The following is a 17,883-nucleotide window of genomic DNA, read 5'->3' as shown; positions in this document are numbered from 1 at the left end:
CATTGGCGTACGTGCCTCGTTCCAATCACCAGTTATGGTATAAAAATGGATTCATGAATGCACATTTTCAAATACGGTAGACACTAAATTAAAGCCGTTGTAATACAACACAAATCCAATTACAACAATATAACAGCCATTCCAGTTAATTGACAGGATAAGAAAACTGCGGTAGACTACCAATCTCGGCATGTGACGGGGTATAATTTTACCCACGTTTATATACGAAACTACATACGTTGACGGGCTCAATCGGTCTTTATTGTGCTGCGAGAAAGACGTAGTTTCTAAAAGAGCCGTTTGTTGTATGAAGTCAAACATCTTTGATTTGATTTCGTGAAAAGTTCGCTGAAATGTTGGATTCCTTTGGGACATATCTCTGTTTTCTGAATCACGAAACACATTTTCTTTTTATTTGTTGTAGGCGAACAGGAAAGGCTGCACCAAAAGCCACTATACACCAATTCCGCGAGTGCAAAAAAGCCATGTGCAAAAACCTCATTTCAAAGTCTATCACACTTTAATGATAGTATGGGAAAGAAATACGTAAAAACTTATATGTTTAATCCAGGAGAAGAAGTTTTAGGATTACGTGACAGATTAGCATCACAGTTAAATGTTGGCTAACGGCCGGCCTGTGTGGCCGAGCGGTTCTAGGCACTACAGTCTGGAACCGCGCGACCGCTACGATCGCAGGTTCGAATCCTGCCTCGGGCATGGATGTGTGTGATGTCCTTAGGTTGGATAGGTTTAAGTAGTTCTGAGTTCTAGGGGACTGATGACCACAGCAGTTAAGTCCCACAGTTCTCAGAGCCATTTTTTTGTTGGCTAACGTTCTGAATAAAAAAAAGCGGTGAAAAACAATAAAAATGACCGGCAGACCAAGAAGCGGAAAGGGTAACTTGGCCGGCAGTCAAAGTGTTAATCAGTTAATCATCCGCTGAGATAGAGAACGCAACAACACTAGGTCAGATAATCACAGTGTCACAGCTCTTAGAGGACGCCGGCAACCTGAAACAGAGCAGTAAGCACGGAGTGTTACAAAGGGTGCCGATTTTTATCGATCAGTACTTGGGGACCGGCGGCCAATTTCTCATTCCTTTACAATAGCTAATCCGTTGGGGGCTCGTAACAAACTAACTTGCGTAAGTTACCAATTAATAATACAAATGGTATCTATGCTGCCCAAGGTTTCGATACCCGTTGTCAATGTTGGCTCTTCAGCAAAATAGTCTGACTACCACTGATTTAGTATGTGGCCGAATGCCATTCCTGTTGCCACCGTGTTATCAACAGGAACGAAATATATGTACCCGAAACGTCTGAATCGTTTCGAACCGCGCAACCCACGCGGGACTTGGTTACCAGGCCGGTGTTCAGCTTGTGGGATATGGAAAACCACGTTCAGGCTGGCAGACACACAGACACCTGGGCGCAGTCGATCTGAGGCACATTTCCCGTTCTCGGAAGAAGCGCTTTAACGTGTAAAACTATCCGGCGCCGGTAATTCAGCGGAAACATTATATGATAATATTCGCAGATTTCCAAATGTCATATGACTCAGCGAAGAGCTTAAGCTATTGTAACATCATGGATCCAACATGATTCCGGAACAGTTAACACAGGCTGAAACACCGAAAACTTGCACCCAAAATATTTCGGAAATGGGAAGTGCTGTTAATGTGCGGTTTTCACAGAATGGTTTGGTGGTCAAGGGCTCGTATGGTTATCCAATAAACAGATTGTAATAATACTTAAAAAGTCTACTTTTTGTGCAAACTTTTTTAAATGGAACAATGCGTACCGACATTAAAAACTAGAAGTAGTGTAAATTATAATGTCGGTGGTGTTTCATGCAGGATTCTAGTGCGAATCGTTTACGAGATATTGTAGGGCCAATTGTGAGAATTTCCCGCACCGACAGTTGTACAATACCTATGGTAGCACACGCCAAAGAACAAGACAAGTGCATACGCTAATTACTTGGTTTTTGATTAGTAACGAGGCAGAATTCCACAGATTGTGTTGAAAATGTCCACCGGATGCAGCATACACGTTTCTAGTTTTGTACGGAACAATTGCTGCGCATGTGCTACCATTTCAGCGGAGATATCTTAGAAAGCTGCAGTAATACGTCATTGCATATCATCGGGTGTAGTTGGTATGTCCTTGCAGGCAGCGTCTATCGGCTTCCCCCATAGAAAAAAGTCTGCAGTCGTCAAATCCGTGGAACGCATCGGCCAAGGTACAGCCTCTGCGTCCAATCTAACGATCTGCAAACAGTTTGTGAAGACGTGCTGTAGCACTTCGTTGCTCTTTGGGCTGGACAGACATTATGTTGCTATCACAGATTCCTTCTAGTGTGTTGAGGAACGCCTTCTAGCATCAGTGAAATATGGTCTGCTTGGAGGCTGCGATATTTGTGCACGCTCAGTGTTCCGTCAATGAAACACGGGCCTATAACTGATGATTCACTCTGCCACGCCACACGTATACACTCGATGGACGCTGACATCCACCTGACGAAGCCAACTGGTATTGTAAACAGATCAATAGTGCCTGTGTCGGTGGTTAACCTGGTCGTGATTGGTAAACGTGGCTTCATCACTATAGAAGATACAGGACACACCGTAAGTGTCCTATCTTTCTGACCGTATACAGAAGTTAGCATGATTATCTAAATCGTTCTCCATGGAACTCCTAATGGGGAGAGATGAGATAGGAAGGAAGCTAAATTTCCCCCTCTTCTGTCGTCGCTTGTTCCATTCCTTTACGGTATCGAGGTATTATACCACCGCTTCGTCGTACCTGGTTGAAGAGGTTGCTAAATAATTAGCGCGATGGCTGACGTCTATTGGGATGTCTTGCCGCATATATCTTACAAGAATAAACTGCATTCGTTATACACTCTGCATTAATCATGAGCATGTCGGCTTTTTCTCAATCTGAATAGCACATCGTCCACTCACGACCTACTGTGTGGACTGGGTAGAAAGTGGCAATGCACTCAAGGAAACTCAAGCATCAATGTGTAAACTTTTCACAATACGATACCTCGTAAGCGACTCGCACTAGAATCCTGCAACAAACACCAGAGACATTATAATTTACGCTACGCATAGTCTGTGATGTCGATAGACATTGTTCAGTCTAAAAATGTTCATCTTTGCAGAAAAAATATATTACCACAATCTGTTTATTGGCTAACAAAACGAGCTCTCAATTCCAAATCCACTCTGTGAAAACACCACATTAATAACACATTACATTTCAACAATAACTGCGGTGCAAGTTTGAATTGATTCGCCCTGTATAATCAAACTGTGTGTCAGACCGTAGCTCCAACCCAAGCCCTGCATTTCCGCTGATAATGCTTTTACCGACTGAGCTATCGACGAACCCGACTCGGTCTAAATTCAGAGCTTCAGTTCCATTAGCAGCTCTCTGAAACTCATAATTTTTCTTCTTCTGTAAAGCTTGGGTCTAGCTGTAGCGTCTTTGATTCATAATCAAAACGTCTTCGGTCCCGGGTTCGATCCCCGCCACTGTCTAAATGTTGATAAATAATCAGCATTGGCGGCCGAAGACTTCCGGCATAAGAAGTCAGCCACATTCTGCCAACGGTCTTGTCAAAGAGGGCGGAGGAGCGGATAGAGGTTCAGGGCACTCTCTTGTCCTACGGGTGGGAAATTGCCCCTAAAGGCGGAAGAATCAGCAATGATCAACGACATGAGGATGCAGAAGGCAATGGAAACCACTGCATTAAAGACACGTAACGTGTATCCACAGGACATGTGGCCTGTAATTGAAGAAGTGTCATGATGTTCTGTCCATTGGCAAAAGATTCCGGAATAGTCCCCCATTCTGATCTCCGGGAGGGGACTGCCAAGGGGGACTTATCATGAGAAAAAGACTGAATAATCAACGAAAGGATAACGTTCTACGAGTCGGGGCGTGGAATGTCAGAAGCTTGAACGTGCTAGGGAAACTAGAAAATCTGAAAATGGAAATGCAAAGGCTCAATCTAGATATAGTAGGGGTCAGTGAAGTGGAAGGAAGACAAGGATTTCTGGTCAGATGAGTATCGGGTAATATCAACAGCAGCAGAAAATGGTATAACAGGTGTAGGATTCGTTATGAATAGGAAGGTAGGGGAGAGGGTGTGTTACTGTGAACAGTTCAGTGACCGGGTTGCTCTAATCAGAATCGACAGCAGACCAACACCGACAGCGATAGTTCAGGTATACATGCCGACGTCGCAAGCTGAAGATGAACAGATAGAGAAAGTGTATGAGGATATTGAAAGGGTAATTCAGTATGTAAAGGGGGACGAAAATCTAATACTCATGGGCGACTGGAATGCAGTTGTAGGGGAAGGAGTAGAAGAAAAGGTTACAGGTGAATATGGGCTTGGGACAAGGAATGAAAGAGGAGAAAGACTAATTGAGTTCTGTAACAAGTTTCAGCTAGTATTAGCGAATACTCTGTTCTAGAATCGCAAGAGGAGGAGGTATATTTGGAAAAGGCCAGGAGATACGGGAAGATTTCAATTAGATTACATCATGGTCAGACAGAGATTCCGAAATCAGATACTGGATTGTAAGGCGTACCCAGGAGCAGATATAGACTCAGATCACAATATAGTAGTGATGAAGAGTAGGCTGAAGTTCAAGACATTAGTCAGGAAGAATCAATACGCAATGAAGTGGGATACGGAAGTACTAAGGAATGACGAGATACGTTTGAAGTTCTCTAACGCTATAGATACAGCAATAATGAATAGCGCAGTAGGCAGTACAGTTGAAGAGGAATGGACATCTCTAAAAAGGGCCATCACAGAAGTTGGGAAGGAAAACATAGGTACAAAGAAGGTATCTGCGAAGAAATCATGGGTAACAGAAGAAATACTTCAGTTGATTGATGAAAGGAGGAAGTACAAACATGTTCCGGGAAAATCAGGAATACAGAAATACAAGTCGCTGAGGAATGAAATAAATAGGAAGTGTAGGAAAGCAAAGACGAAATGGCTGCAGGAAAAATGTGAATACATCGAAAAAGATATGATTGTCGGAAGGACAGACTCAGCATACAGGAAAATCAAAACAACGTTTGATGACATTAAAAGCAACGGTGGTTAAGAGTGCAACGGGAATTCCACTGTTAAATGCAGAGGAGAGAGCAGATAGGTGGAAAGAATACATTGAAAGCCTCTATGAGGGTGAAGATTTGTCTGATGTGATAGAAGAAGAAACAGGAGTAGATTTAGAAGAGATAGGGGATCCAGTATTAGAATCGGAATTTAAAAGAGCTTTGGAGGACTTACGGTCAAATAAGGCAGAAGAGATAGATAACATTCCATCAGAATTTCTAAAATCATTTGGGGAAGTGGCAACAAAACGACTATTCACGTTGGTGTGTAGAATATATGAGTCTGGCGATATACCATCTGACTTTCGGAAAAGCATCATCCACACAATTCCGAAGACGGTAAGAGCTGACAAGTGCGAGAATTATCGCACAATCAGCCTAACAGCTCATGCATCGAAGCTGCTTACAAGAATAATATACAGAAGAATGGAAAAGAAAATTGAGAATGCGCTAGGTGAAGATCAGTTTGGCTCTAGGAAAAGTAAAGGGACGAGAGAGGCAATTGTGACGCTACGGCTAATAATGGAAGCAAGGCTAAAGAAAAATCAACACACTTTCATAGGATTTGTCGACCTGGAAAAAGCGTTCGACGATATAAAATGGTGCAAGCTGTTCGAGATTCTGAAAAAAGTAGGGATTAGCTATAGCGAGAGACGGGTCATATACAATATGTACAACAACCAAGAGGGAATAATAAGAGTGGACGATAAAGATTGAAGTGTTCGTAATAAGAAGGGTGTGAGACAAGGCTGTAGCCTTTCGCCCCTACTCTTCAATCTGTACATCGAGGAAGCAATTATGGAAAGGAAAGAAAGGTTTAGGAGTGGAATTAAAATACAAGGTGAAAGGATATCAATGATACGATTTGCTGATGACATTGCTATCCTGAGTGAAAGTGAAGAAGAATTAAATGATCTGCTGAAGGGAATGAACAGTCTAATGAGTACACAGTATGGTTTGAGAGTAAATCTGTGAAAGACGAAGGTAATGAGAAGTAGTAGAAATGAGTACAGCGAGAAACTTACCATCAGGATTGATGGTCACGAAGTCAATGAAGTTAAGGAATTCTGCTACCTAGGCAGTAAAATAACCAATGACGGACTGAGCAAGGAGGACATCAAAAGCAGACTCGCTATGGCAAAAAAGGCATTTCTGGCCAAGAGAAGTCTACTAATATCAAATACCGGCCTTAATTTGAGGAAGAAATTTCTGAGGATGTACGTCTGGAGTACAGCATTGTATGGTAGTGAAACATGGACTGTGGGAAAACCGGAACAGAAGAGAATCGAAGCATTTGAGATGTGGTGCTATAGACGAATGTTGAAAATTAGGTGGACTGATAAGGTAAGGAATGAGGAGGTTCTACGCAGAATCGGATACACTGATAAGGAGAAGGGACAGGATGATAGGACATCTGCTAAGACATGAGGGAATGACTTCCATGGTACTAGAGGGAGCTGTAGAGGGCAAAACTGTAGAGGAAGACAGAGATTGGAATACGTCAAGCAAATAATTGAGGACGTGGGTTGCAAGTGCTACTCTGAGATGAAGAGGTTAGCACAGGAAAGGAATTCGTGGCGGGCCGCATCAAACCAGTCAGTAAACTGATGACAAAAAAAAAAAAAAAAAAAGAAAAAGCTTGGGAAGTGTAACGAGGATATCGTTAGATGCATGGCTGTCAAGACGGTTCCTAGATCACGCTTGGATAGATCACTCGGCAGGAGCGTTATCCCTCAGAGAAAAGCTTCCGGCTTAGATTTAGTGTCTGGTATGACGTTTTAATTTGCCAAGACGTTTCAAAACAGGACACATTCCACTATGGAGTGAAATAATTATTCCAATAATCAAGCCAGCCCTCACAGATAATAATCTGAAACTTTAATTCATAACATATTTCTCAGAGGAAATCATTATTAGCTCAGAATGGAGACAAGATCTTCAACTGTCCACGACTCCTCTGAAATGCCATGATGACTGTTTGACGGATTATATGCTTCTATAAACATTAAACACAAACATTAAGTTAATTCGTGTGACTTTGTTGACTGCATGGTTAAGCTTCCTAATCGTAAAACTTTTAGTCATCCAAAAGTGGTACACTTCCGTCACGAGAAGAGTGGTGCGTGTCAAGTGTGTCTGTTGAATGTATGACAGTGTGATGAGCGCATGCGAACCTTTGGTGTCATTTTCTTACTGTTGATGATGAAGAAACCACAGTACTAATCCTACAACAACAACTGGGACGCCGAATTGAACATGCCCATCCGATAAATCGCCATCATCTTATGAAACACTGCAAAAAAAAATTGGAATTTAATCTAGAACACTAGCTGTAAGTCTTGTGGTAATAAATTACACAACTACCCATAAAAATTGCGAACACCGTGAATGCGTGTTGTAATAAACGTTAATCTCCCTGAGAAATAGGGCAGCAAGTCGGTCGTAACGTCGGCAGTTAAGTTGCTTTAGTGCTTTAAGATCACTCGGCCTAATACTCAATTATTTTATTCGAAACGTGAAACAGATTTGAAGAGTATTACCAGCTTGGTTATCTACATGATAACACTGTAAGTGCCGGCCAGTGTGGCCGAGCGGTTCTAGGCGGTACAGTCTGGAACCGCGCTACCGCTACGGTCGCAGGTTCGAATCCTGCCTCGGGCATGGATGTGTGTGATATCCTTAGGTTAAGTGTCCTGGCAGACTCGAACTCGGGACCTTTGCCTTTCGCGGACAATTGCTCTACCAACTGAGCTAACCAAGCACGACGCAAGGCTCGCAGGAGAGCTTCTGTAAAGTTTGGAAAGTACGAGACGAGGTACTGGCAGAAGTAAAGCTGTGAGGACGGGGCGTGAGCCGTTCTTGGGTAGCTCAGTTGGTAGAGCACTTGCCCGCAAAAGGCAAGGGTCCCGATTTCGATTCTCGGTCCGGCTCACAGTTTTAATCTGCCAGGAAGTTTTATATCAGCGCACACTCCGCTGCAGAGTGAAAATCTCATTATGGACCCTTAGGTTAGTTAGGTTTAAGTAGTTCTAAGTTCTAGGGGACTGTTGACCTCAAATGTTAAATCCCATAGTGCTCAGAGCCATTTGAACCATGTTGAACTTTGTAAGTGAGTAGCCTTTACTTATATGTATGTTGTATTAAATAGAAACATGGTAATGTGAACTGACAACCTAAATGGGCTACTGAGTTCAAAGCCACATCACTTACATGAAATTGAAAAGAATCCTGTGTGTGTGTGTGTGAAAACCGATCTCATTCATAAGAAAATTAACAAGCAAACCAATAATTTCACGCTCAGTAAAAACGTTTGAAAAAACGTAACAGCACAAAAAATCCCAAAGTGTAATGTCGACCTGTATAAAAATAGCATCTGGAACACACGATAATCTGTGCAGTGAAATACGGACCTGGTAAAATAAAGAAACAAACAGAACCTTCATTGCACAAAGGAAACGAAACGATCAGGTATTATGAATGTCACCTGCAAAATGAAGTGTTGGCAGAAACAGCAACACAGCAAAACTCCGCAAAATGCTGCTACAGACTAACTACAGTTGGTCCAGGAAACTGGTTTCATAATCTTGCCCATGAAACACCTGACTCAAACTTTAAGAACTGAACTTACCAAAGAAAGCAATTACGGACTATAATATGAAAATTCATTTAATCTAATAACTTCCATGGTACAGTAAGTTAACTCAGGTGAATCAATAGAACAGTTTTCAAAACCTCGACTGTGACGTGGGCGAAGTGGACCAACAAAAGAAGTCCACAAAAATAAAAATAAATTTTTTACCTTATCGAATAATACCCTGTTCTTGATTTCAAAACCTTTTTTATGCACGTATGCTATCCAACCATTATTCTGAGTCATCACTCCCCCTCGTAATAAATCTGCAAATCATGAAGTTCCAAAAGAGAGTCCGTGAGGTACTGTTACCTAACAACTGACCACAGTGCTTCAAATATATCATTTTCCTTTACAAATATTAACACATCCAATAACATCATCGAAAATAGCCATCGTACAACATCCTCGCTCACCTGTAAAAAGCCATCTACACTCTCTACGAACATCCAGCATGCTGGGGCAGTTGTGGGTCAGCAACTTCTGTTAATCAGTACAACGAAAAACCTGACAAAGTTGCAAATTTCATCTTTTTTACTCTCTCGACGACTAGTTTCTGGCAGGGACCCTTTTTCAAATCATCGTAACATAGTCAAAAATGGTATACTACCTTCTGTTTATAACAAAAGTTTACTTAGTTGATTTCTTATTCAAAAATCGCATTTTAATATTGGTTGTTTGTGAGATGGTCAGGGAATATCTCGTGTAACATAGAAACTCATCTACCATTTCAGTCCTGGCATCACTAATGGTCAGCATGAAGCTATGGACAGTTCTTGTCCTCACGTTTTTCCTGGACTTGGCTTGTGTTAGGGAAAATGGAAAATACAAGCAGATATAGGGAGCCGTCACATTACGAATGTACCATAGTTCGGTAGGCACCGGCGCTTGTAATTTTCTTATTTATTTTAATGAAATTTGCACCACTTGACGGTTTAGATCGTTTATTCTACTCTTCTTAGGCGTTTGGATATTTTCAATTACCACAATTTTGGTCATGATAGGAGTTCTATAGATGAAATCATCGTCAAAACATATTTAACTTGGATATTTGAACGAAGACTTTGTTTCTAAATCAACATTAATAAAATTTGTAACCTCGGAAGAAAGATAGCTGAAGATGTAAACCGAATCCGATCATCAGTACCCATAAAGGTAAACGTATTCACTCTGTTTGTCATCAATTTAGTTAGAATATTAGGGGAAATGATATATTTTTGGTAGAAATATACATCATGTAGCATTATAGTATTTCTGTATAAAAGATGAGCCTTTATTAGCCACTAAACTCTCAGAGCTGGCGATATCTTCCGGGTATTTTGGTGCAAAGTGCCTGTGGCATCCTGTGGCTCATTGCAGTTCAGTAATGTAATTGTAATTTATTCGAATATCTTCTCAACAGTTCAAAAATCTGTAATACGCAATAACCAAAAAGTGTTATATAAAACACAGAGTAACACGATACACTCGGACACAAAAGTACTTTGATGCCATTTCCATCGTTGAAGGTCGAGTTTAGCGCAGCACATTTGTGTTACACTTACACTGCGTTCACTGAACACATACACGAGATGAGTATCGGCGAACACTGCATAGTATACCGTGTTCATACTGTTGTGCAGCACTGTTAATGTAGGCTGTCCCCGACGGAAAAACAAATCTGAGACAGAACCGAGCAGTATGCTGAAAGCAATTTTAGGACGAAGAGTAAAGTGTGCATTACCGTTACCAACAACATGTACTGTGAGTGAATGGAACAAGTTTGTTGCGAAACAAGACACACAGCGCATAACACACAGCGCATACACTCAGACACAAAAGTACTTTGATGTCATTTTTGTGCAGTATAGATACAACGATAAATGGTTATACGAACTGCTATCAAAAACTGCTTTATAAAATACACAGTCGTACCATTATTTTTCATTGAATCTAGTCGACTTTGCTCAAACATCAGACCATTTTCGGGTCTCAAATCTGTTAGGCATTCTCGCAGTTTCAATAGGAATTAGAATTTATAGATTGTTCCGTTCCAAAAATTGCTAAACCAAGGAGTTGTGCGCCGTAAACGGAAGTTGGGAGGGGTGTTTCTCCATTTGAAAGGTGATGTCTATTCAGATTTCGTGGGTATAGTAGCGTCAGTACGAGGATGCACATCAGATTTGTTTCAAATACACGATATAAAGGCCGAGAGCGTTGGTTGACTTTGATATTGGACCTTGTGAGATGATAATAGTCAAGAATTCCTTTAATACAACAAAGCACTTCACTGAGTTTCAAAGAGTTCGTGCGGTAGGGCTATTCTAAGCTGGATGGTTCTTCCGCACAGGGTGACAGCTATGAAATAAACGTAAATTAGTTGCAAATTATGACGCGCACACACTTCATTTAACATGTAAGCGTCACTACAGATACTCGGATTTAGGTTATGACATGTTCGATATGCCTGCCATCATTGGCGATGATATGGCGCAGATGGATATCGAAATTCTGCATGACACGCTGAAGTGTCGCAACATCCACGCTGTCGATAGCCTCCTGAATTACTGTTTTCAGCTCAGCAATGATTTTGAGGTTATTGCTGTACACCTTGTCTTAATACAGCTCCACAAAATGGAGTTGCATCTGCTCAGACCTGGAGAATATGGCGGCCAATTGAGGCCCATGACAGTGGCCTCTGGGTACCCCAGACCCAGAAAGCGGTCCTCAAAATGCTCCTCCACGAGATACAACACTCTCCTCCTTCGATGGAGTTGAGTTCCGTCTTGCATGAACCACATCTAGTCGAAATCACTGTCACTTCGGGGAATGGGAAGAAATCATCTTCCAAAACTTTCACGTACCTTACGGTAGTTACCGTGCCATCAAAGAATATCGCTCAGATCGTTCCGTGACTGGACACTGTACATCACACAGTCACCCGTTGAGGGTGAAGAGACTTCTCGATCACGAAATGCGGATCCTCAGTCCCCCCAAATGCGCCAATTTTGCTTAGTGGCGAACCCATCCATATGAAAGTGGGCTTCTTCGCTAAACCAGTTATATTCACATGAAAGTCTTATTCGTCAATTCTGTGGACAATAGTGTTTGAGAACACAACCACTGTTCCACAGCTCTGGGGCTCAATGGCTGATGAGTTTGAATTTTGTATGGGAAGCAACAACTTGTGGTGTCTTCAGATTGATTCCCACTGTTGCGCAGTTCGTCTGATCGATTTCCTGGGGGTGGTTTGAAACACAGCGAGTGTCTTCTCAATGTTCTCAGGCGTTTTCACACTTTTTGTACTACTGACATTGCCAACACTGTTATCACGGAGTTCTCTCAAAGTTGCGAATTAAATTCTTGATTGGTAGCACACTGGGACCGGTTGTCTTCAGCTTGAGCTCGGTCGCAAACTTTATTTGAGCCCCAGTTGGGCTGTTATTGCTCTCATAGCACGCCTCCACAAGCGCTGTACACTCAGGCACCCTGTGCCGTGACATTTTCACGTGCAAATGGCCGACAACAACAATGCCCGTGAGCATGCACGTACTACTCGTAATTACCATCATGTCCCGCTGCCAACCGTCCAGTTTGAACGTCGTAACGCAAACTGTTCAAAAGTTATGGTGATTTCATTTCATACTATTCAACAACTGTCAGCCTGTAAGAGTACGCGTCTTCTGAAGTACAGTGGTTAAAGTAGACTAACTTGTTTCTGCACTAGCCTGGCAAGTTTCACGGGACCCGTTCAGGCTGCTGCACCAGACAACAGACTGCACTGGCAATTCAGCTTGATTAGTTAGGTGCAAGCAGGTAATATGACTGTAGCTCATTAATCATAACAGTGGGAAACTTAGAAGAGAATGAGGACGAACTATGAGCCCAAGTCCAGCAGGGAAGAAGTTATCATGAATTTATGAGGCAGCTGCTGGAATGCAACGTAGTGAGAAGAAAGCTTAGCTTTTAGATTAACATACTATGGTGAAAAACGAAGTTAATGTTAGCTAATATGCATTTGGGGAGTTTAGAATGATGTATTTTGTCCACATAGAATGAATTCATTGAACCCGCAAAACACACGCTGAGAAAAGTTGCTATAGCTGGGGTCTTATTTCAGTAAAACACACCAATATTACAGAAAACAGACTCCAAAACCTTATATCACATGGCGTTGGAGTGTAATAGGCATCTTGACGTTTCTAAGTGCAAGAGATATCGACTTTCAGAGATGATTTTCATTAACTAAGAATCCATGTAGTCGAGATGACTTGATGAGTGTTCGAATTGAAAATAGCCAGTACAAGCCGAAAGACTGCGAAGTTGCAGATGAAACTGTTCATGTACGAACAAATAAATAAGTCCTAAATAAGCCGAAAAGGAGAAAAGAAAAAATAAAATCCATCGTTCGCTGGGTCTACAATGATTCAAAATGAATATGCATTAAACTACCAAAGAAACTGGTATGGACATCCTTATTCAAATACTGAGGTTTGTAAACAGGCAGAATACGGTGGTGCGGTGGGCAACGCCTATGTAAGACAACAAGCGTCTGGCTCAGGTGTTAGTTCGGCTACTGCAGCTACAATGGCAGGTTATCAATATTTAAGAGAGTTTGAACGCGGTGTTATAGTCGAGCGATGGGACACAACATCTACGAGGTAGCGATGAAGTGGGTATTTTCCCTTAAGACCATTTCACGAGAGTAATGATAATATCAGGAATCCAGTGAAGCATCAAACCTCCGGCATCGTTCAGGCGTGAAAAATATCCTGGGAGAATGGGAACAATAACCGAAGAGAATCGTTCAACGAATAGAAGTGTACCCGTTCTGCAGCTTGCTGCACATTTCAATGCTGGACCATCAACAAGTGTCAGCGTGCGAACCATTCAACGAATCTGTTGTGTCTAGACAAGACAGCCTAGACACAATGAGAGGAAGCCGAAAGGCACGCGCTAAGCTAAAGCCGGAGGGCGTGAGGTCTGAAACAGGATACGTAATGAATGCTATAAAGAAAATTACGTATCTTCTGGAATACTTAACTTTAATCCATCCTATTGGTACATCTGGAGATTGTGGCGATACAAGTGAGACTCTGTAGATACATGCAATGTTACTAATGGCGCCTTGCTGGGTTGTAGCCATTGACTTAGCTGAAGGCTATTATAACTATTGGCTCGGCTAATGAGCAATGCTTCGTCCATGTAGTCGCTAGCAAAGTAGTCCGTACAACTGGGGCGAGTGCTAGTCCGTATCTCGAGACCTGCCTAGTGGTGGCGCTCGGTCTGCGATCACACAGTGGCGACACGCGGGTCCGACATGTACTAATGGACCGCGGCCGATTTAAAACTACCACCTAGCAAGTGTGGTGTCTGGCAGTGACACCACAGAATCATCATCGACATGGGCTTTTGGAGCCGAAGGCCCATTCGTGTACCCTTGATGACATCACTAAACAAAGTTTCATGCCTCACCTGGACCCGTCAACAACCACGATTGGACTGTTGATGAATGGAAACATATTACATGGTCGGACGAGTCGCGTTTCAAATTGTATCGAGTGGTTGGACGAGTACAGGTATGGCGACAACCTCATGAATCCAAGGACCCTGCATGTTGGCAGGGAACTGCTCAAGCTGGTGGAGGCTCTGTAATTGTGTGTGGCATTGTGAGCAGCGGGTGGGTGCTATTCTGTCATTCTGCGCAATGGATTAATCTGAGATGTACCCTTTTCACTGAGGCTCATGCAAGATGCAGTTTCCACCCCCACACTACTACAGAAGTCAGACAGACGCTCCTAACGTTCTAAAGAGAAATGCCTGAAAAACTTTCAGCAATAAATATCCTCTGGAGTCGTCTGCTGTAAGGAAATGACACAAAAATTCACAAAATTTCTTACGTAACCATTGGGATACTTGGGTACTGGAATAGCGCTAGTTAGTGTAAGAAAACATGAAACTAACGAAAATTATTATTTATTTTACTAAAATGCTGAGAAATCACAATGGCACCTTTAGTTATGAACTGAACAAGTTATTTCCGGGTTCTTTTCGGAATGTGAAGTTACCTCTCAAGGATAGGATTCGCTAATGAAATTTCTATTCAAAGTTTAAGATTGTTATTGACTCGGCAGAATGGCTGAGAGCCGTGCCCACTCAACTTGAATAATTATCCGTTAGAATGTTGCTAGGTACGGTCGAGGCTGTTGCATGTGAAGTGCAGTGGAGTGTACTGTTGTGGAGGAAATAAGGGGCTTGCAAGAGCTGTAGTGCACAATACCATAAGCTGTGATGACTACTGTCTGCGCCGCTCGCTGCTGACATATAAGATAACTCTCGTTCTGTCTGGATTGATCTTCGCCTATCAAACTCTCCCTACGCCTTTATGAAGTCAAGGACTCCTACTCACCCCTAGTCTAACTATTGGCGTGGTACACTGGTCAGATAACCAGTCCACCATGATACCACTCAAAAATTCGCTCGCAGGCGTTTAAGTACAACTCTGCCTTTTCACACCGCACAATAAGTGTGGCGGCCAACACAGTGAACGACGCTTAATCACAAGGACTCAATATAGAGTCGCACTCTGATTCGCTCTCGACAGAGGTGCTCTCCCAGTGAAGTACTGAGGAGAGACTTGTTCCTCGCTCTTTGAGTACACGTACGAGCACGCACGCTCTCGTTAGGTGTTCTCGCTTCAAAAGCGACAACGGAACGGCCCCTCTCCACGCCAGATGAGAAGGGGTATACTTTCGGTCTCTTCCATTACTCCTTCAGCTCAAAGCGTGAGAAATATCATCTGACAATCAGCATTGCTCTTCTAAAGCAGGAGAATGACATTTCGTTTAAGGCGACCAATCCGCAAATCTGTAGCGTCGGCGTTTGGCGTTTGCTGTCTCCCTGTGAAAATCTCTGAAAGTGCAAGCTGTATTTGTAAAGAATTGTGCTCCCACACAATGTAGCGGAATTTGCTTTTATGCCGAGCATGGGCTAACGCTGTCCACTCCATGGGCGGTCAAGATTGACTCGTCCTCTGAAGGGACTGGCGTCTCCCGAACTAAAAGCCCTGTGACTGTCATGTCTTGAATGTGTGTGTGTACGCCAGCCTCGAGTATTTCAACCACGGTGCGCTTACTTCTTATTTGCATATCGTTTATATGAATTCATACAACATTAACTTCATCTTATCGAGATTGGGTTCGAATGAAGCGTCTTGATGTTCGGAATATGATTGTGAGGGTGGAGTATGTAAGCAGTGAAGGTCAGGAGACCACGACGTCTTACAGCATATGCAGTTGGAGGGATATGGGACCCTCGATACATCTAGGTACTACTCTGACAGGTGACACATGCGTAATCATCCTGTCTGATCACCTGCATCCACTCATGTACATTGCGCATTCCGACGGGTTTTGGAAATTCCAGGAGGTCCGTGCGTTACCCTACACGTCCAGAATTGCTGCAGAGTGGCTCCAGGAATACCCTTCTGAGTTAAAATACTTCCGCTGTCCACACGGAATATATCGGGGTTGCCTTGCAACGTGCAGTTCTGAAGAGATCTCCACCCCTTCGGTACTGTTACGGATTTATGGAGAGCCCTACAGGATTCGTGGCGTCAATTCCCTTCGGCACTACTTCAGACAATAGTTGCGTCCATGCCACGTCGGGTTATGGCACTTCTGTGTGCTCACGGGGGCCTTACACGATATTATGCGGATGTGTCTATTTCTTTGGTTCTTCAGTGCACATGCGACGACGAACTAGATACGTTAACAGCCGGATATTGGAGGCTAAGGGAGTAGCAACCGCACCGTAGCAGTAGAGGTCATGCGATGGCTGGCGTTGATGGCCCACTTTGGGAGGGTAGAGCTGGCGCGCAGTTGGCGCATTTTTCACCGGCCGGTCCGCACTGCCCTGGCGAAGGTCGCCGCTGAATAATTAAGCGCCGAGCGCCCGGCCGGCTATCGACTGTGCGGGCTGTCCAAACCGTGGTCTGCGCCTGTCACATCCCGCATCACTGCGCGACGCCGCCCGGACCCGTGGGGAGGTCCGGCTGCGGCACAAAGGGCTCTCGTTGTGCATGCCGCTGACAACGCCAGACCGTACTCGCTCGCCAGAAGTGACCGTGTCTGCTGCTGGCCGCACACGCGCCGTCGAAGCCTGAACGCACGATTCGCATCACACATGGAACGGTTACTATTGAAGAACGTTACGTACACTGCTGGCCATTCGAACTGCAACAACTGGGAGGACAGTTCAACTAAGCCGTACGAACTGCGAGCCCTTGGTCGAAGTACATGGTGAGTCACGAGGCAACGTACGTGCTTTGAATGATTCTGCACAAGAAACTTCATATGAATATATGCCCTATTCCGAATGCATCCCGAGATTAATACACATTAAATACCAGTTCAAATGGTTCAAATGGCTCTAAGCACTATGGGACTTAACTTGTGAGGTCATCAGTCCCCCAGAACTTAGAACTACTTAGACTCAACCAACCTAAGGACATCACACACATCCATGCCCGAGGCTGGATTCGAACCTGCGATCGTAGCGGTCGCGCGGTTCCAGACTGTAACGCCTTGAACAGCTCGATCACTCCGGCCGGCTAATAGCAGTCTTGAACGGCTTTCTTGAATACCTCGAAAACCGCATCCCCTGGAGAAAACATATCGCAGTATAAAAGCAAAATACATGAAGTTTCCTACGAGAAAGGTCTATACGTTTTTCCTCTAGGTATAATTGCTTGCGCGAAAAGAGCGAAGGAATATTTAACATGTCGCGCGACGCGCATGAGCTGTAGCTTATGTGGTTTTTGTAGGCCTGTTTCAGGTAGTTTCCCAACGGATAGACCACGAGTGCCCTATAGGAAACTGTTTGTCTCGAACTCTTCTACACTACAGTGGTACGCTGTAAATAACTGCCATGTACTGAATAATAAAGAAAATAACAATGTATATCCAATGTACTCCATATCGGAAAGCATTCGTAATAAGACATTCGTCCACATGACGTTTTATGTTCAGAATAAACAACACTACCACGCTCCAAAACATTTACCTTTCCATCTGGCACATCATGTATGAAATTACTCTTTAACCTTGGGTTTCCGACTACGGGAC

This window comes from Schistocerca americana, chromosome 5 (genome assembly GCF_021461395.2).
Source record: "Schistocerca americana isolate TAMUIC-IGC-003095 chromosome 5, iqSchAmer2.1, whole genome shotgun sequence".
NCBI lineage: Eukaryota > Metazoa > Arthropoda > Insecta > Orthoptera > Acrididae > Schistocerca > Schistocerca americana.
The sequence above is the reverse complement of the archived record's forward strand: the minus strand, read 5'-3'. Positions refer to the sequence as shown.